The 19250-nt window shown below is 41.6% G+C and overlaps 1 protein-coding gene and 1 pseudogene across 1 annotated transcript in view; both read left to right on the top strand.

The window, feature by feature from the left end:
- Positions 1-4692, top strand: part of LOC136488374 (SWI/SNF complex subunit SWI3C homolog) — a 30325-nt pseudogene extending 25633 nt beyond the window's left edge.
- Positions 1-19250, top strand: part of LOC136486473 (SWI/SNF complex subunit SWI3C homolog) — a 112701-nt gene that overhangs the window by 25723 nt on the left and 67728 nt on the right. The window lies entirely within an intron of this gene.

Raw genomic sequence — 19250 nt, 5'->3', positions numbered from 1 at the left:
ATTAAAATTTAATATAGGTTAACAACAATGAATGTGCATTCATGCTGCTGCATATAAATTTTTGGAATGGTTTGATTTGAACTCAAGTTTGAATATGATTTGAATTCTTGCTTTCAAAATTTGCTTTGGAAAGTAATTGGAAAAAATGGAATTCTCTTCCTTCTTCTTTTCGGCCCGAAGGCCTGCTGCTGCCGCGGTCCATCTTTTTCCAGAGCCGGCCCGCGCTCTTCACTGATTGGGCCAAAGCCTGGTTTCCCCGGCCCAGTCACGCAGCCCAGCTTCGCTGGCGCCAGCCGCGAGCCACGCCCGCGCAGGCTTCCTCCGCAGCTGATCGGCCGGGCCCACAGGTCAGACCCGCCCCTTTCCTCTCGCCGTAGCAGAGTCGGACTCTGTTCCGCGTCGGTGCCGAAGTCCGGAGCTCCCACGATCCGTGTGCCGTCGCGCTCAAGTTTTCCGCGCCCCATAAATAGCGGCCGTGCCCCTCCTCTCTCCCCAATCTCATCTAGCGCCCGTTTTCTTCGCCGAACAGCCGCAGCCGAGCTCCGATCCATTGCCGCCGCCGACCTCCGCTGTCAACTCGCGCCGGACCACCCCAACTGCCTCTCGGTCCTCCGTTTCGGGTCCGGTGAGTTCTCCGTTCCTTCCTCTCTCTCTCTGTCTTTTTCTTTCGACGTGTAGCACGCTGCGAGCCGTGTACCGCAAGCTCCGGCATGCCGGCCATGGTGCTGCCGTGGTCAAGCCGCCGGCGTACTGTGCCGGCTGGGGTTTTTTTTTTCTTATTTTATTTCGGCTGGATCGATTCCCATCCGTCGGTTTCTAATCCGACGGCTTATAAAAGAAGATACCCCTTCGGCTGGCAAAATTTCAAAAGAGACCCTCTCTTATTCCCTAATCTAACCCGCGGTCCTTTGCGTGTTTCACAGTTTATGTTTCTTTCGTTCAAAAGCGTATTTTGGTTCGGTTTTAGTGAAATACGTTTCCAGTTATTCACAATTTTGCCATTCAGCTTGTTTTAGCCGTAAAATCTCCGTTTTAACTCCGATTAGATCCGTTCAAGTTGCGTTGGGTTCGTAAATAAGTAATCTACACGTTTATGCTACTGTACAGTAGGTTTCCAACTTTTATAATTCGAGCTTAGATCTAATCTATTATTTGTCTATAGGAAATCTTGTTTAAACCATAACTTTTCCGTTTTAGATCCGATTTTTGCGATCTTCGCGTCTGCGTGTTCATAGCGAGACGTAGATTCGTTTTCCAAACTTTTCATCTTGATTCTTTGCTGTTGGTGTACTGTTCTAATCTGTAGCCTTGTTTGCTTTGCATGATTGCTCCTGGATGCTTGTATGTTGCTGTGGTTATCGAGTATAGACGGTGAGCAGTTCTCGGAGGATAAGGGTACGACTTTGACGAGCAGGACCAGCAGGTGTACATTGCTCAAGGCAAGTATAGCATGGGATCATCCTTGTTTCCTATTCACTTTAATTCATTAAATTCATATTGCATGAGTCGCCTTGATAGGGATTTCCTAGAATTGAACTATTACCTTGTCACCTATGGGTTATGCATATGGGTAGCTTTGCTAGAGCTCAATTGAACCATGATCTTGTAACTTGACTAATGGTATATGCAATAAATGCTAAAATATGACTTTTTAGCAACATGGAAACAGGGGGCTGGAGTGTTTAGCTACTTTCTAAATGCTTCAGATTCCTCTCCCTAAGGACTTATCTGTAAGTGATCATCCGGGACTTACAGTACAGCTGTGAGGGCTACATGGCTCTGGCTTTAGCTCAGTATGAGGACCTTTTCTAGCTTGTTAGTGGTTACCTTTATTGGCGTAAGAATGGCTTGACGAATCGGGTATAGGACAGCCTCTACTCTTATGTGTATAGCCGTGAAGGAATTGTGCCATTTGACAGGGGGGTTCCTATAACTGTTTGCCAAGTGAATCTAATTGCCCTAACTTGTTAGATGAACCTTTGAAAGGCTTCATAGTGACCCCTGCCTGCTCACCTTGGAAGTGTTTTGGGAGTTATAAACCCGGGCTTATGGGAATCATGACTCACAGTGAAAGTGTACAACCTCTGCAGAGTGTAAAACTAGTATATCAGCCGTGCTCACGGTCACGAGCGACCTTGGAACCCTTATGGAATAGATGAACACTAAGTAACATTTGTTTATGCTATTCATTATTCATGTTTACATTTGATCATGTGTTTGGCAATGGGAATTGAAACAACTTGATGCTACTCATAAGCTAAAATTGTGACAACTAAAAGCTGAACGCTGTTGAACCGTGTCTAGCCTTTTGAGCCTCATGAACCCTGTGTTACACTTGTTGAGTACGACATGTACTTACGCTTGTTTATTTTCATTACTTGGATAAAAATCCCGGATGGGTAACAGATGACCTTGAGAATGATGATTTCCCTGAGGACTACTAGACTTGTGGTCAACCAGTCGACGTCCCTGTGAATTGGAGCTTCCGCGAGAGATCTTTTTATTATTTCCGCTATATTTACGTGATAACTCTGTCTTATTCGTGATGTAATAAACATTTGTGATGATACTATTCATAATTTGTCAGCTTATGTGTATGACTGATCTCTGGGCGCACATAAGATTTTGCACTCCATTTTATCCTTAAAATTGGGTGTGACAGTGCGTCACCGGGTGATCCCGCCTTTCCTTCACCACCGTCTCATAGGCTACCTTGATGATGACTAGTGCTAGGTGATGTGGTTGGACTTTATTGTAATATTTGTGGTTTATGGTTCTGACTTGTGCTTGGATTTCATGAACTTGTCGTAATAAACATGTGAATGATGATGAACATGTGACTTGTCGTTGTAATATATTGTGATTTGTGGTTCACAATTATGGTTGTGATATATTGTGAGAAAATAGGTTCTGTGTGATATATATATGTCATGGTTGATATATATATGTATATATATGAAATGCTTGTGTCGATGGAATGCAAAAAAAAAAATTAAATTTCTGCCTCTTTGCCGAGGGCAATGACCAAGGCCCTCGGCAAAGAAGGGTCCTTTGCCGAGGGCCGTCCCATTGCCCTCGGCAAAGATTCATTGGGAAAATTCTGGAACATTTCTTTGCCGAGGGCCATGGTTGGAGGCCCTCGGCAAAGACTTTTTTTTTTAAAAAAAATTCTTTGCCGAGGGCTTGCGGGGAAGCCCTCGGCAAAGATTTTTCAAAAAAAAAAGAATAATTCTTTGCCAAGGGCCGTCCCATTGCCCTCGGCAAAGATTTTTTGGAAAAATTCTGCAACATTTCTTTGCCGAGGGCCATGGTTGGAGGCCCTCAGCAAAGATTTTTCAAAAAAAAGAATAATTCTTTGCCGAGGGCCCCCGAAGACGGCCCTCGGCAAAGACTCCGTCCCAGGCGCCGGCGCCGTGACGGCTGCTTTTCTTTGCCGAGTGCCGGTCCAGCCCTCGGCAAAGGCTTTGCCGAGTGCCCGATAAAGAGCCCTCGGCAAAGACCCTCTTCGCCGACTCAAAATTCCCCGAGAGCTCTTTGCCGAGGGCCGCCCTCGGCAAAGCCTTTGCCGAGGGTTAATGGGCCTTTGACGAGGGCCTCAGGCCCTCGGCAAAGAGGCCGTCTCCAGTAGTGTTGCTCGCTTGTTTGCCGAGTGTTTTAGGCGTGGCACTCGACAAAGTGTCTAAACTTTGACGAGTGTTATGGCCGTGGCACTCGGCAAAGTTTACAAACTTTGCCGAGTGTTTTCGTCCTGACACTCGGCAAAATCGACGTCACCGTTCCATCCCATCAAAATTTTTTGCCTGAGAGTTTATTTTTGCCAAGTGTTTATTGACACTCGGTAAACTGTTTGCCGAGTGCTCGATAAAAAACACTCGGCAAACTACTGTTTGCCGACAAATCAATGCCGTGTGTTGTATGTCGAGTGTTTTTGGGCCTTTGCCGAGTGCCGCTGGCACTCGGCAAATCTACGGTATCCCGTAGTGCAAGCACTCAGGTTTGCTCTCTGCGTAAACACGGATCGCTGAGCTGTGCTGGAAAAGTGCGCTAATTTAAGTAACCTATGTATTTTGGTTTGTAATTTGTAGATTGGTTCTCCCCGGGGATAGTTCATAGGCTGGAAAGGCAGGTAGTGCCACACTTCTTTACAGGCAAGTCTCCAGGGCACACTCCGGAGAAGTATGTCATGTTAAGGAATAGAGTCATTGCTAAATACTTAGAGAATCCAAGCAAGAGGCTTGCTTTTTGCTGAGTGCCAGGGGCTTGTAGGGAGCACAGCTGAACTGTATGATCTGAGTAGGATTGTTAGGTTCTTGGACACTTGGGGCATCCATCAATTACCTTGCGGCTGGGTCTGTGCACCGTGGCCTGAGGATGGCAACTTCGCTTCTAAGAGAGGAACCTACAGGGGAACTGCAGCTGCTTACAGCGCCGTTGAAATCAATCGATGGTCTAATTTTGTTTGACCGGCCGGCCAAAATGTAGCCTCCCAGCAGAGGACATTTCTTCGATGCATTTGCAGACTTGGAGGCTGTGGATTTTGATGCTGCATTTGCAGACTTGGATGCAAAGATCAGGGAGCGTTTGTCTGATAGCTCTTGCAGTTATTGCTTACAGCCTTTGCCAAGTTTACATTACCGGTCACAAAAGGAGGTGCGCTTCTTTGTAACATCCATTTTACATGTTTTATGTTAAATGTTTTGTGTAGAGAATCAGTATCTGTATTTTGGAAGTTGCACTTCTGTGTAGATAATCTGTATCTGTATTTTGGAAGTTGCACTTTCATTTCACTCCTGCTAAAAAAAGGACCTTCTTCCAAGGTTTTGATTCTACATTACAGTAAGCTGCTGAGGTAGTCTTGCCTCACAATTTAGCATGTTATTGCTTAAGTTTTGGTTGACTGTGGTAGACTAAGATTTGTTGTTGAAATTAAACCCTAATTATTTCTTGTTTGGGGGGGGGGGGGGGGTTTGCCTACTTATTATTATTTTACTCACATTTTTTGTCAAACCTTGGATACGCAGCACATGCTGAAAACGTGTGGTCAGAAATAAGAATAGTGAGGAGAAGGTACTTTCTCTTCCGACACAATCACGTTGGGATGTTGTACATGGTCAAGATCACTTGCCAAGTGCTGTGGTCGCTCATCCTCTCATTGAAGGGATTCATTCCATCGGTGCTCAAGCTAAATCGTACATTCCTTGGGTCATCGTTGAATTCTTTGTGCTTCTCATCGAACCTTTGCCACTGACTACAATCAGCCGGGTGTGCAATCTTATCATCATCCACCTTGCGCTCATCATCCCGCCATGTCATGAGTGCGGCTTTTTTAGGGTTTAGGAAGATACGTTTCAAGCGGTCGGTCACTGGCAGGTACCACATTACCAAGGCAGAAATTCTTCTCTGCTTTGCATCATTGCCTAATAGAGTGTCCTCTAGGGGCTGAGATTCTTGTACCACCTGTTTTGTACCCTTCTTATTTCTCTTTTTCCCCATGGAGGCTTCGTCCCCACCGTAAAGGTCATTGTTCTTGTACCAGCTGGCCCCACACCGGGGACATTTATCCAGTGACTTGAACGTTTCGCCATGAAAAAGTATATAGTGGTTGGGGCATGCATGGATTTTTTTCAACCCACATTGTCAATGGACTTATGACCTTCTTCACTTGGTATGTGTTGGCGGAAACTGAGTTTGGTTGTGGCAGCACCCATGACAGGAGATGCAATAGATCATTGAAATTACAGTGTGACCAACCGTACTTAGCCTTCAGGATGAGTATCTCAAGCACAAAACGTAGCAATGTCCAATGTGTCGGACAACCCTTTTCAACACCATACACAGTCTTCTTCGACGCTTTTGTCACCCTTTCCAAATTTTCTAAACCTTTCGGGCTATTTAGTAAAATCTTTGGTCCAAGGGCTTGAATCATGTCCTCCAAATCATCATCATCCCCGACACGTGCTCCACCATCATTATTGACACCACCTTTGTCGTTACCATCCCAACCACCAACATCACTACCTTGTTCATTGTCAAACTCGGAATCCATTCGTGCATCAAGCTCTGCTGAATATTGGGACAGGGATTCTAGGGTTTCATCGTCATATTCCTCCTCATCATTGTCGTTAACAATAACCGTTTCACCATGATGAATCCACACTATGTAGTCCTCAACAAATCATCGCATAATCAAATGTGATCTGATGATACTCACATCTGTCCATGCCATACGGTTCTTGCAATCTTTATAGGGACAAATAATTGTATCCTTATTCTTTGTCAATGTCGTTGCATGCTTCTTTGCGGCTTTAATAAATTTATCCACCTCTTCACGGAAACCTGCTTTGAACCTTAACGAACCATACATCCAAGAGTTCCTATACTCCATCTTTTACAACAACAACAAAACAAGCATTAAAGGACTACTTATTCAGATATATATAAAAATGAATCAAATTAATAATTACTTGAGAATAATTGTATATACTTTAGATATATATGAATATAAATCAAATATAATTACATGAAGCATACAAACACATCATGGTAGAGAAAAATTAATTAATGGCCCATTTATCCATAAATAATTAAAATACATATTTGTTGATTACAACAAACAATTTCAAAGACAACAATTAGCAACAATTATATTTTACCCAATATCTTTCATGCAAACCCTAGTCTAATTTCATCAAACACAAATTTACAAAAACAAAATTAATAAAAAAAACCAAACCCTAGATCTAGATCAACATGCACATGAAACATCCGTAAAACTAACTAATTGTTCACTAAAATCAAGAAACATGGACCAAATAAGGGTATGATCTTGTTCCCCTCCCTAATTTACCCTAGTACATTCAAAACTTGGGTCTAATTTGCTTCATAAGTAGCTCAAGCACCATAGAAGAGAGAGAAAAACAAAACTCTAATTACTCACTAATCAACCATTAAAACTTCAAAAAAAAGTGTGGAATAGTATTTTCTTACCTTCTACAACCTCTCCACCAAAGAATTTGAGACCAAAACCTTTTCCCTTAGTAGAGCAATTTTTGGGAGGTGCCCAAGGCCTCCCCACCTTTCTTTCACGGGTTGAGTGAGTGACCCGAGGAGGAAGAAGGTGCTGCAGTTTTTTTATATGTGGGTCATTTGTAGGGGCGGCTGGTGATTGAGCCGCCCCTATAAATAGTAGGTATTTATACGCGGGGCATTTGTAGGGGCGATTCAATCACTAGCCGCCCCTACAAATACCAACACCGGCGGCGGCTGGTCAGTGAGCCGCCCCTACAAATCAGACCCATTTGTAGGGGCGGCTCGTATCACCAGCCGCCCCTGCTGTTCCATTTGTAGGGGCGGCTGGTCTCTGGGCTCCCGAGCACGCCACTGTAGGGGCGGCTCCATCACCAGCCGTCCCTATAAAAAATTTATCCCATTACTACAAACCGTTTTTCGCGAAGTGTTGTTGACTGTTGAACTGTTGATGTGTGTATGCGTAGTGTCGTGGACAACTCCTTACTTGTGTAGTAGCTTCTTGGTGTGACTTTTATTCCACACATAATTTACATGTTTCCCAATATTAATTAGAATTTCTTCTAAATCTTTATGCAAATCTTCTTTAAATCGTCTAAAAGCTTTGTCCCATGGGTCAGATTGCCGATCTGTGAAGTACATGCATACATACATATTAGCCTGCTGACTCCTCGTTGGAGTTTTAGAACTTAGCAACACCGTATACATACTTGTGCATGATATATGTTGCTAGTAGCACTTATACTTGAAGTATACATAGTTGGCACTGGCTTTTGCATATTATATAATCAAGAATTATAGTTTGCACTATGAATACCAATTTAGCCAACTTAATATGCCTACTATCATTATGCTAGCAACACCAACATGAGAATTCATGTTACCTGTCACGTAATTATTAGAAGCATATAACACATTTGCAGGTTGTACCATAGGCTTGTTATAGTAATATTACAGTGCAGCACCTCGGTACTCTTCTATGGTCAAATCGAACTCTTGATTGATCCATGCTGATCTTCACAATAGTAGTAGTAATACGCAGCACGACATTAAGCAATAACACAAGTGACCAAGAACAGATGTGACCGATAATTTGGTCTGATGCAATGGTAATGACATATACAAGATGATAAAAGAATTAAGCAATTGGCTAGGGAAGAAAAATTGGCTGCAAGGTGTAGCTGAAACAATCGTTATACAGTAAAGTTGTCAAAGAGTGTGTTGACGCAAATCTAGTCTCAAAATCTAAGTGTTAGAACACATGGATTGCAAAAGGATCGTTTTGGCATGAATCTGCATGAACTGGTCAGGCCGGTTTCCTAGGGGTTTTGCTAAAGAATGGTAATTATCATACTTGGTGAAGAGCAGTTATAAGGTTTACGAGCAAATTAGAAAAGGATACCCCTATTGCGTTTAAGTGACGATGAATGGCTAGTTTTTTTAGCAAACTTGCAAAGAAACTATCAGAACTCTCACCTGGGAGTGACCTCGTTATGGTGTCAACATCGTCGGGTTGCCGCCCTAGGTTTCCCGATAAGTCTAGAATGCCATCTCTGGCCATCGGGTCAGAGTGTGAACTATAAGTAGGGGTTGAAAATAGGCCAAAGAAGAAAATATGTTAAAAAGTAATATTCACTACTATATTATTATTATTTTTTCTGAAATGGGGATTTTTGATTTGCAGAAGTGGGCTGTTCCCCTTCCTCAACAAGGTGGTCTCTGTAAATATAAAATTACAGAGGAGAACTATCTCCCAAAATAGAACAACCGCTGCCTTGGGTAATTTTGGACCTCCTTTGTAAATAAATGAGGCTATCTACAAAAATCCATTTTGTTATAGTGATTCTTCTCAATCTAACGTGGCATGTCCTTATAGGAGTCGAAACTCCTTATAGGAGTCGAAACTCAAATAAATTCCATGCCAACATACAACTCGTAACTCGGGTTATGGTCGGTTTTGGAGGCTTGGATCGATACTTCCGAAGCTGTGGCTCTCTCATTCAGACTCTAAATTAAGTGTTTTATTTACATATCTAAATCATCTCGACAAGAGAAATGTAATAACGAAATTCTTTTGAAATTTGATAAAGTTATCCAAACCGGCCTTAATTACCAGGCCAGTTTTCCCAAATCATCATCCGTGCTGGACAATTTTGATCGTCACAACCACTTCCTATCCGATCGACCTGCATACATGTAGCTTCAGGAATAACATCTATCACTTAGGGACGCATGGCTACCGGCGAACAGTGCTTGTAGTTGTGGTGCACGCATGGCCGTGTGTCTGAACAATGCCATGCCGCCATGCGATGCACACGGCCACGCGTGGCTACCGGCGTACTTTTCTTCGGTACGTCATTTTTCTCTACCTAAGCTAAGCAGACTAGTACTTATTGACCATGCAGTAACTTGGCTGCCACGCGCGGTACGGTGTGGCGACGGACTTGGGTGTACGCGCAGCATCCATGAATGAATCTAAGGTCTCATGTGACCGTCCAGTGATATTACGCTTGACACGCTTCCTAGTCACACGTACCTGTCACCATGAAAGCTATATATATATATATATATATATATATATATATATATATATATATATATATATATATATATATATATATATATATACTTTCTTTTAAGGTTGTTTATTGGTTCCTATTGAGTTTCATCTACATATATGCACATATAATGCTCCATCTCAAAATGTCACATTAATTGTGCTATTATATATTTATGCTTTCCAAAAAAATTTATCTAACGTTCTTACTCCATGGCCTCAACATCAACAACACATATAAGAGATCTATTGTGCAAGTGTTTCAGTTCATCACATTGTTGACTGTTGAATTGTTGATGTGTGTATGCGTAGTGTCGTGGACAACTCCTTACTTGCGTAGTAGCTTCTTGATGTGACTTTTATTCCACACATAATTTACATGTTTCCCAATATTAATTAGAATTTCTTCTAAATCTTTATGCAAATCTTCTTTAAATGGTCTTAAAGCTTTGTCCCATGGGTCAGATTGCCGATTTGTGAAGTACATGCATACGTACATATTAGCCTGCTGACTCCTTGTTGGAGTTTTAGGAGAACTTAGCAACACCGTATACATACTTGTGCATGATATATGTTGCTAGTAGCACTTATACTTGAAGTATACATAGTTGGCATTGGCTTTTGCATATTATATAATCAAGAATTATAGTTTGCACTATGAATACCAATTTAGCCAATTTAATATGTCTACAATCATTATGCTAGCAACACCAACGTGAGAATTCATGTTACTTGTCACGTAATTATTAGAAGCATATAACACATTTGCAGGTTGTACCATAGGCTTGTTATAGTAATATTACAGTGCAGCACCTCGGTACTCTTCTATGGTCAAATCGAACTCTTGATTGATCCTTGCTGATCTTCACAATAGTAGTAGTAATACGCAGCACGACATTAGGCAATAACACAAGTGACCAAGAACAGATGTAACCGATACTTTGGTCTGATGCAATGGTAATGACATATACAAGATGATAAAAGAATTAAGCAATTGGCTAGGGAGAAAAATTGGCTGCAAGGTGTAGCCGAAACAATCGTTACACAGTAAAGTTGCCAAAGAGTGTGTTGACACAAATCTAGCCTCAAAACCTAAGTGTTAGAACACATGGATTGCAAAAGGATCGTTTTGGCATGAATCTGCATGAACTGGTCAGGCCGGTTTCCTAGGGGTTTTGCTAAAGAATGGTAATTATTATACTTACTTGGTGAAGAGCTGTTATAAGGTTTATGAGCAAATTAGAAAAGGATACCCTTATTGCCTTTAAGTGACGATGAATGGCTAGTTTTTTTAGCAAACTTGCAAAGAAACTATCAGAACTCTCACCTGGGAGTGACCTTGTTATGGTGTCAACATCGGCGGGTTGCCGCCCTAGGTTTCCCGATAAGTCTAGAATGCCATCGGGTCAGTGTGTGAACTATAAGTAGGGATTGAAAATAGGCCAAAGAAGAAAATATGTTAAAAATTAATATTCACTACTATATTATTATTTTTTTTTCTGAAACGGGGATTTTTTATTTGCAGAAGTGGGTTGTTCCCCTTCCTCAACAAGATGGTCTCTGTAAATATAAAATTACAGAGGTGAACTATCTCCCAAAATAGAACAACCGATGCCTTTGAAGTTCACTAGGTATTTTAGGCACTGTTCATCTAAACGGTCGTTTAGCCCGTTTACACACCGTTTAAACTTTACACGGTGGCACACCGTTTCTGTTTAATCGGTTGTTTTGACCGTTTAAACACCCGTTTGCCCGAATAATAAGCTTAACGGCAGGTGACCGACTGTTTAGCGTTTAGGATAATATTGATTTTATGACTCTTGGATAATTTTGGACCTCCTTTTGTAAATAAATGAGGCTATCTCCAAAATTTCATTTTGTTATAGTGATTCTTCTCAATCTAACGTGGCTTGTCCTTATAGGAGTCGAAACTCCTTATAGGAGTCGAAACTCACTACGGAAACAGAGAAAATGCCGAGTGCTTTATGTTTGCCGAGTGCATTATATCAGGCCCTCGGCAAACGGCCGCTTTGCCGAGTGTTTCCTCCGAGACACTCGGCATACTATTACACTCGGCATATTTACGATTTGCCGAGTGCCAACACTCGGCAACCATCAGACACTCGGCATATTTAATATTTACCGAGTGTCAACACTCGGCCTCTATGGGACACTCGGCAATAACCAACACGTGACCCGTGTGTGCGCCGTCCTAACGGATGGCGTGCCGGCCGTTAGTACTTCACCGAGTGTCCGTTAGAGGCACTCGACGAAGTACGTGTTTGCCTGCCGACACTCGGCGAAGTATATGGGTTTGCCGAGTGTTTATGGAGACACTCGGCAAATCCAAAACTATTTTTTCCTCCTCGGCCCTCCACTATTTTTCTACTCCCCACATACGACATTTGGTACTGCATGTTAAAAGTTGGTCTATTTCTTGGTCTCTTTGCTATATTTAGTGAATTAATTTCATTTTCAGTAATTTATGGATTTAAGTGAAATTTGAACTGCAAGTGATTGAAATAATAGAATAAAATGAGTGGAAAAATCATATTCATGTCAATGAGTCCGGATTTATGTCTCATGCAGGAAATGAAAAGAAATTTCAAACATTTTGTTCAGGAAACACGACCACGAACGTGTGTCCGAATGATTTTTAAATTCTAGAAAAACCAAACGAAGTCTGAAAATCACGAGATTTGCCAAGATGTCATGATATCATATGTGGAGGCTGTGGTAAAAATTTGAGAATGTTTCGCACAATTTGTGACATATGATGCTTACAAACGGAAGCATCTCCGGAGAAGATTCGTAGAACTTAGAAGGATCTGGTAAGATTTAGAGTCCAAGTGACATGTGAATTGGGGTTTGAGTTCAAAATTTTTATATAGGCAATACACAACATAGATTGGTTCATGTCAAATTTTGACAATTTTTCGGATCCATTTGATATTTTTTATTTATTAATTGCAATTATAGAATTTTAGTTGATATAAATTAATTTTGAGCTATAACTGTATGAAATAATGAAATAATATTAGCAGAAAAAACAAATATGCATTTTTGAGTGAATTTGACAAGTTTTTTTTAAAATATATAGGAAAAAAGTTACTAAAACCAGCTATTAAAGGTATACATGAAATATTAGCGTAATTTGCCAAGTGTTTCTATATAACACTCGGTAAAGTAGCTCTTTGTCGAGTGTCTTCTACAAAACACTTGGCAAAGTCTGGGTGCTGGCCCAGTGCCAGGCGAGTAGACCTTTCGAAAAAAGGGGGGTATGCCGAGTGCCGATCGCGGGCACTCGGCATACCCTCTAACAGTTAACCCGACGCGATCCCGCACGCCACACACACACACACAACGCACACACGCCACAGACACACGCCGCGACCGACGCGCTCCATCCCTCGGCGGCGCCCCACAGCGGCGCCCTCCTGGCCCTGGCGGCGCGGCCCCGCTCGGCCCGCGGTAGCTCCACCCAGCGGCGCACCCCCGCCCCCCGGCATCGCCCTCCCGGCCCCGGCGCGCCATGCCCGCGGTGGCTCCACCCGGCGGCGCCCCCCCCCCCCACACACACCGGCGGCGCCTTCCCGGCCCCGGCGCGCCACGCCCACGGCCCAGGCATCCCCCGGTGTGCCACGCCCGCGCCATCCTAGGTAATTCTAAAATTTTTATTGTTCTAATTAATTAGAAACAAAATTTGAAAAGCAATTAGAAATTAGAAATTAGAAATTAGCAATTAGCAATTAGAAATTAGAAATTAGAAATTAGCAATTAGAAATTAGTAATTAGAAATTAGAAATTAGAAATTTAAAAAGCAATTCTTAAATTTTTGTTGTTCTAGTTAATTAGAAACGAAATTAGAAATTAGAAAGATGATTTAGAAAATAACTTAGAAATTAGAAATTTGAAAAGCAATTAGAAATTATAAATTATAAAAAGGTACGATGAATTAGAAATTAGAAAAGAAATTACAAAATGATAGAAATGGACTTTTTTTAGAGAAGATTGAGAGGTAGTAGGATGTCTATAGAGGTGATATGACTTTTTTTAGAAATTAGAAAAGGATAAACCATGAATTATTTGCTTTCTTGTGAGCTATATGTGGTTATCGGCCATCGTGTCGTTCTGTTGGTGTGGATGTGGTTGTCGGCCATCGTGCCATTATATTTGAAGCAGGTTTTGGAAACCTCCCCGTGCAGGGGAGGTGCTACCAAAATTTTTACTTGACACTACTATGTTCATTTTCTTGCAGGAGAGACTCACAAGGACCGTCCTTGACTCATCACTTTGCCGGATAGCAAGGTGAGGCATCATACACCTCTCTTTTCGTTTGATGTTTGTATATCACGTAACCTAGTTAGGCGTCTCCCGTTCGAAAGAGATACGGTTGGAAATATGCCAATTTTTGCATATCTATAACCGTATCTGTTTCGAATTGTCCACGTTTTTTGGATAGCCCGATGTTTAGCGGGTTTAGTTTCCATGGTCTACTCCGATCCGAGATAGAGTTTCGACAGCACCTCCCTATTGTTCTCCGAATACACAATCTCCCTTACGGGACGTGTATTTGGAGAACAGTGGGGAGGTGCTGCCGAAATTCTATCTCAGATCGGAGTAGAGCATGGAAACTAAACCCACTACACACTCTCGGAGGAGGCAAGAAGCATGGTCGGTATTGGATTGGCAACAGCGTAATCGACACGGCCTCTACTCCCACTCTCTCCCAGATGCGAGCAAGGAGCACGGGCTCGAGCCCAACGATACGCCCACAGCCGACCACTGCACAGTTCTAGATAGAGGCTCTCCAGGTTCTTTCTCTTCCATTCATCATTCGTTGGTTCTTACGTACTTTAGCTTTGCATTGCTTTGCATTGTAACATTGCGATGAAATATTTTAGGCCCAGGTGGAAGCAGAAAACAAGCAACGGGAGGAGATGGAGGCGAGGGTGGAGCGGTTAGAGGCCGAGCGGCAGAGGATGGAGGAAGAAAATCGGATGTGGTTGGACCAGATGTTCCAATACATGCAGAATTTTGCTTCGAGCATGGGTCAATCTTTGCCACCGTCACCGATGCTATTCCCTTCACGTTAGCCACCCACAACTCCTCTTGTGAGTCACTTGACACATTAGATTGAATACTTTAACTTAGACAAGTTCCTTAGTTAGCTCAAATGATATCAATATTGTCTCACACACGTCTTTTCCTATGTGCAGAATCAATCGGCGGCTTCGAATAGTCAACCACAAGACCCGGATCAGTCGCAGTGGTTCCAAGGGCCTCCTCCTCAGTGACTTGTGGATTATTTGTGCATTACTTGTTTAAACTAGAACTTGTGGATTACTTTCTCGAATAAATTAGAACTTATTTGTGTGCCTGTGATGCTTAATATATGCCTGTGATGTAATATACATGCCTGTGATTTTTGTTGGAGAGGGGTCCTTTATACGTAACAAAACAGTAAAAACAAGGGGTTTTGGACAGGTTGCCGAGTGTAACACTCGGCAAAGAGATCCTTTGCCGAGTGTTTTGGCTTTAACACTCGGCAAAGAGGCCAGTTTCTGTTTTTCTGGCAATTTTTTGCCGAGTGTGCAATGTTTACCGAGTGTTAAAGCCAAAACACTCGGCAAAAACATAGATGTTTGCCGAGTGTATTGGCTTTAACACTCGGCAAAACGTAGTAAAATGGTGCGGGGTGACCCCTCTTTGCCGAGTGTCGGAGGCTTAGCACTCGGGAAAGTTGAAGATGTTTGTCGAGTGTCTTCCGTCTGACACTCGGCAAACTCTCCGTTACCGTGGACGCCGTTAACCCCCTTTTCGCTGAGGGTTTAACTTCGCCGAATGTTTTTTTTTGACACTCGACAAACCTTTTGTCGAGTGCCCGATATTTGACACTCGGCAAACATCTGTTTGTCGGTGGAAAATTCGCCGAGTGTTACACTCGACATAGTCTTTGCCGAGTGTATTTGGGGCTTCGCCGAGTGCCTGGGGCACTCGGCAAAGTAACTGTTTCCCGTAGTGACTCAAATAAATTCCATGCCAACATACAACTCCTAACTCGGGTTATGGTCGGTTTTGGAGGCTTGGATCGATACTTCCGAAGCTGTGGCTCTCTCATTCAGACTCTAAATTAAGTGTTTTATTTATATATCTAAATCATCTCGACAAGAGAAATGTAATAACGAAATTCTTTTGAAATTTGATAAAGTTATCTAAACCGGCCTTAATTACCAGGCCAGTTTTCCCAAATCATCATCCGTGCTGGACAATTTTGATCGTCATAACCACTTCCTATCCGATCGACCTGCATACATGTAGCTTCAGGAATAACATCTATCACTCAGGGACGCATGGCTACCGGCGAACAGTGCTTGTAGTTGTGGTGCACGCATGGCCGTGTGTCTGAACAATGCCATGCCGCCATGCGATGCACACGGCCACGCGTGGCTACCGGCGTACTTTTCTTCGGTACGTCATTTTTCTCTACCTAAGCTAAGCAGACTAGTACTTATTGACCATGCAGTAACTTGGCTGCCACGCGCGGTACGGTGTGGCGACGGCGACGGACTTGGGCGTACGCGCAGCATCCATGAATGAATCTAAGGTCTCATGTGACCGTCCAGTTATATATATATATATATATATATATATATATATATATATATATATATATATATATATATATATATATATATATATATATATATATATATATATATATATATATATATATTCTTTTAAGGTTGTTTATTGGTTCCTATTGAGTTTCATCTACATATATGCACATATAATGCTCCATCTCAAAATGTCACATTAATTGCGCTATTATATATTTATGCTTAGTAGAGAAACAGGTTGTACTCTCAGTTCTCAACCCCCTTCAGTCCCGGTTTTGGAACCGGGAGCACGAATCCGGGACTAAAGGGCCCCTCCTTTAGTCCCGCTTTCACGCCCGGGACTAAAGAGGCCTCCTGGCCTGGCCACGTGTTCCGGCCCTTTCTCGGTTGGTATTACCAAACGGGACTAAATGTTTTCTTTTTTTTCTTTTTTGTTTCTATTTTTAATTGATGATTCGTTTTGGTTTTCGAATAGGTTTTCGAATACGCATTCTACGCTGCTAATAATATACGTATTCTACATGTTTATAATGTTCAAACATTTTGTACAAACTAAAGTATGAAACTAACGTGTGTGTATATATATATATATTGTACGTTATTTTATGTACATATAATATATATATATATATATATATATATATATATATACATATATATATATATATATATATATATTTCAAATAAAGCTTGCATTGTATATTCTATCATATTCTTGGCATAACAAATTCACTCCATCTGGTTTGGCTTTCATGTTTCGTTCAGGTCATTGTAGAACTCGCCGGCGGGGTTTAGGACCTGATCATTAAGAAATCCTACTATGGTCTCTTGAATTGCTTTCAGTTGCTCACGTCGTATGACTTTTTCCTTCAACCATAGAGTCTTCAATAAAAGTTAAAGGAAAAGTATTAATATATATATGTATTGGTCACGTGATTACTTATATATACGAGCAATAAAATAAATTGTGAATATATGAATATATTTTATAACGTATTTTGAGGTTCTCTTCAGGAGTTCTTTTTAGTACGCCATGATGAACTCGCAAACGTAGTATCCGCAATAGTTGTTCCACTGTTCTTGCCTCAGAACCCACTTTTACAAGAAAAAAGATCCGGTGAATTGAAAGTATGCATGGTGTTAATTGAATTATATATATATATATATATATATATATATATATATATATATATATATATATATATATATATATATGATATATATGTAGCTAGTACTTACTTTGTGTGCGATTACATCCCGTGACGCTTTGCAATGTTTCATGTGGTGTTCCTCAATAAAACTTTTCCAAACACTGCACCCAATAAAATAAAAAATTAATTTGGCCTTTAATAATTATTGCAGTTAAGAGATCGGGGTATATATAGTTGCTAGAGAGACAAAATTACCCTTGGATAATATCTATCATGTCTTGGTACTCTGTTTGCTCTTTTCTTAATGAGTCTAAGATGCTCAACCGACTATTGGCCATATCGATGACCATCAATATATATAGTGATTGTTGCATATGTTTTTATACACAAATATGATCGACATTAACTAGAGTCAACATATATATATGGGAGATAGCTTAGCTAGTAAGCAAATAACTGGACAAATGTACATATGATCGACATTAATTATTTAACACTCACTTAAAGTTGTAGGGGAAGATTATGTCATTGTTTTGTTGGTTCACTAAGAACCTCATGAGATTTTTCTCGAGTTCAGCTTTCCATTGAGGCGGGGGATCAGGGTATTTGAATACGACATTTGGATTAACGAAACCAACATCATTATCCTTTCTCTTTCTAAGTTCGGTCATCTCATATCTGCATATTTAAAAATATAGTATGAGGATATATAATTTATATATATACATATAGCTTTATATATATACATTTTAATAGTAGAAAATAATCACACTTACAGACAATAACAGCTAATGAGACTTTTGTCGAGAGAGTCTAGGTGGCATAGTTGGTGTAATTCTAAAAACTCGACATATATAATGTCATCGCCATGGAAGTAATGTTGGTTTCTAACTCTGACAGAAATAAAGGTCTCTCCCCGTTCACACGCCGCCATGTACCACTTGTTTAGCAGGTACATTTGCGTACCCAGTTCACCTAAGGCCTCAGGGTTGTATAGACTCTTTCCATGTTCAAATTTCTTCCAAGGATCCACTTTCAGAGCAGATGGTCCTTCAGCGAGCACTTGGAGAAGGTCCAAACCGGTATCCTCGTAAAACCGAGCCAGTTCCTCAAAACCGGCGTCTAGTACATCTAAGTTTGAACCATATTCATTACGAATGATAAGGGGGGGACTGATTGTTGCGATTGTTGTCCGAGTTGTGCAACACCTTTCTCTGCTCTAGTCTTTTTCTGCTTCGCCTCAAATGACTTGGTGAGAGAGCGGTCGTAGTCCGATTTTGGCAGGGTCTTTTGAGATTCCCGCTTTTTCTGGTCCACCTTCTTTCTTAGAAGATCTGGAGGTAGGTAGAAGTACGGTTTCTCTGGGTTCTCCCTCGCTTCTCGTTCCTTTCTTACTTTTGTCGAAGAAACTGCTCACATCTTTTTGTACTACAGCATTTAATTCCTTTTCACTTTTCTCGTAAGCCAATTTTTGGGGAATAACTGGATTAGGGGAGGCTTTCTTCTTTGCCGGCTGGTGGGCCAACGGCTTCGTTTGCGGGGTGGACCTCTTAGGAGCTGGCTGCTTCTTGGTCATGAAGGGAGGCGGGGTAGCCGTTGGAGACCTCCTTGGAGGCGTTGGAGACCTCCTTGGAGGCGTTGAAGACCTCCTTGGAGGTGGCGGCGGTGGCGGCATTGCATAATCATTGCCCGGAGCACTATGATGATCTAGAGATTGAATAATTGGACTTAGGTTGGTGGAGGCCCTGCTGTGTGAGTACAAAAAAGAATAATTAGGTATAAGAAATTGTTATTATTAATCATGCATGTCAATAGAAAATTAGTGAAGAAATTGTTTCGTTCACTTTTGTCCGCACCTATTGTCTGGTAGTTGAGGAAGCGGCGGTGGACTAGAGA

This window comes from Miscanthus floridulus, chromosome 10 (assembly GCF_019320115.1).
Source record: "Miscanthus floridulus cultivar M001 chromosome 10, ASM1932011v1, whole genome shotgun sequence".
Lineage (NCBI taxonomy): Eukaryota > Viridiplantae > Streptophyta > Magnoliopsida > Poales > Poaceae > Miscanthus > Miscanthus floridulus.
The sequence above is the reverse complement of the archived record's forward strand: the minus strand, read 5'-3'. Positions and strand labels throughout refer to the sequence as shown.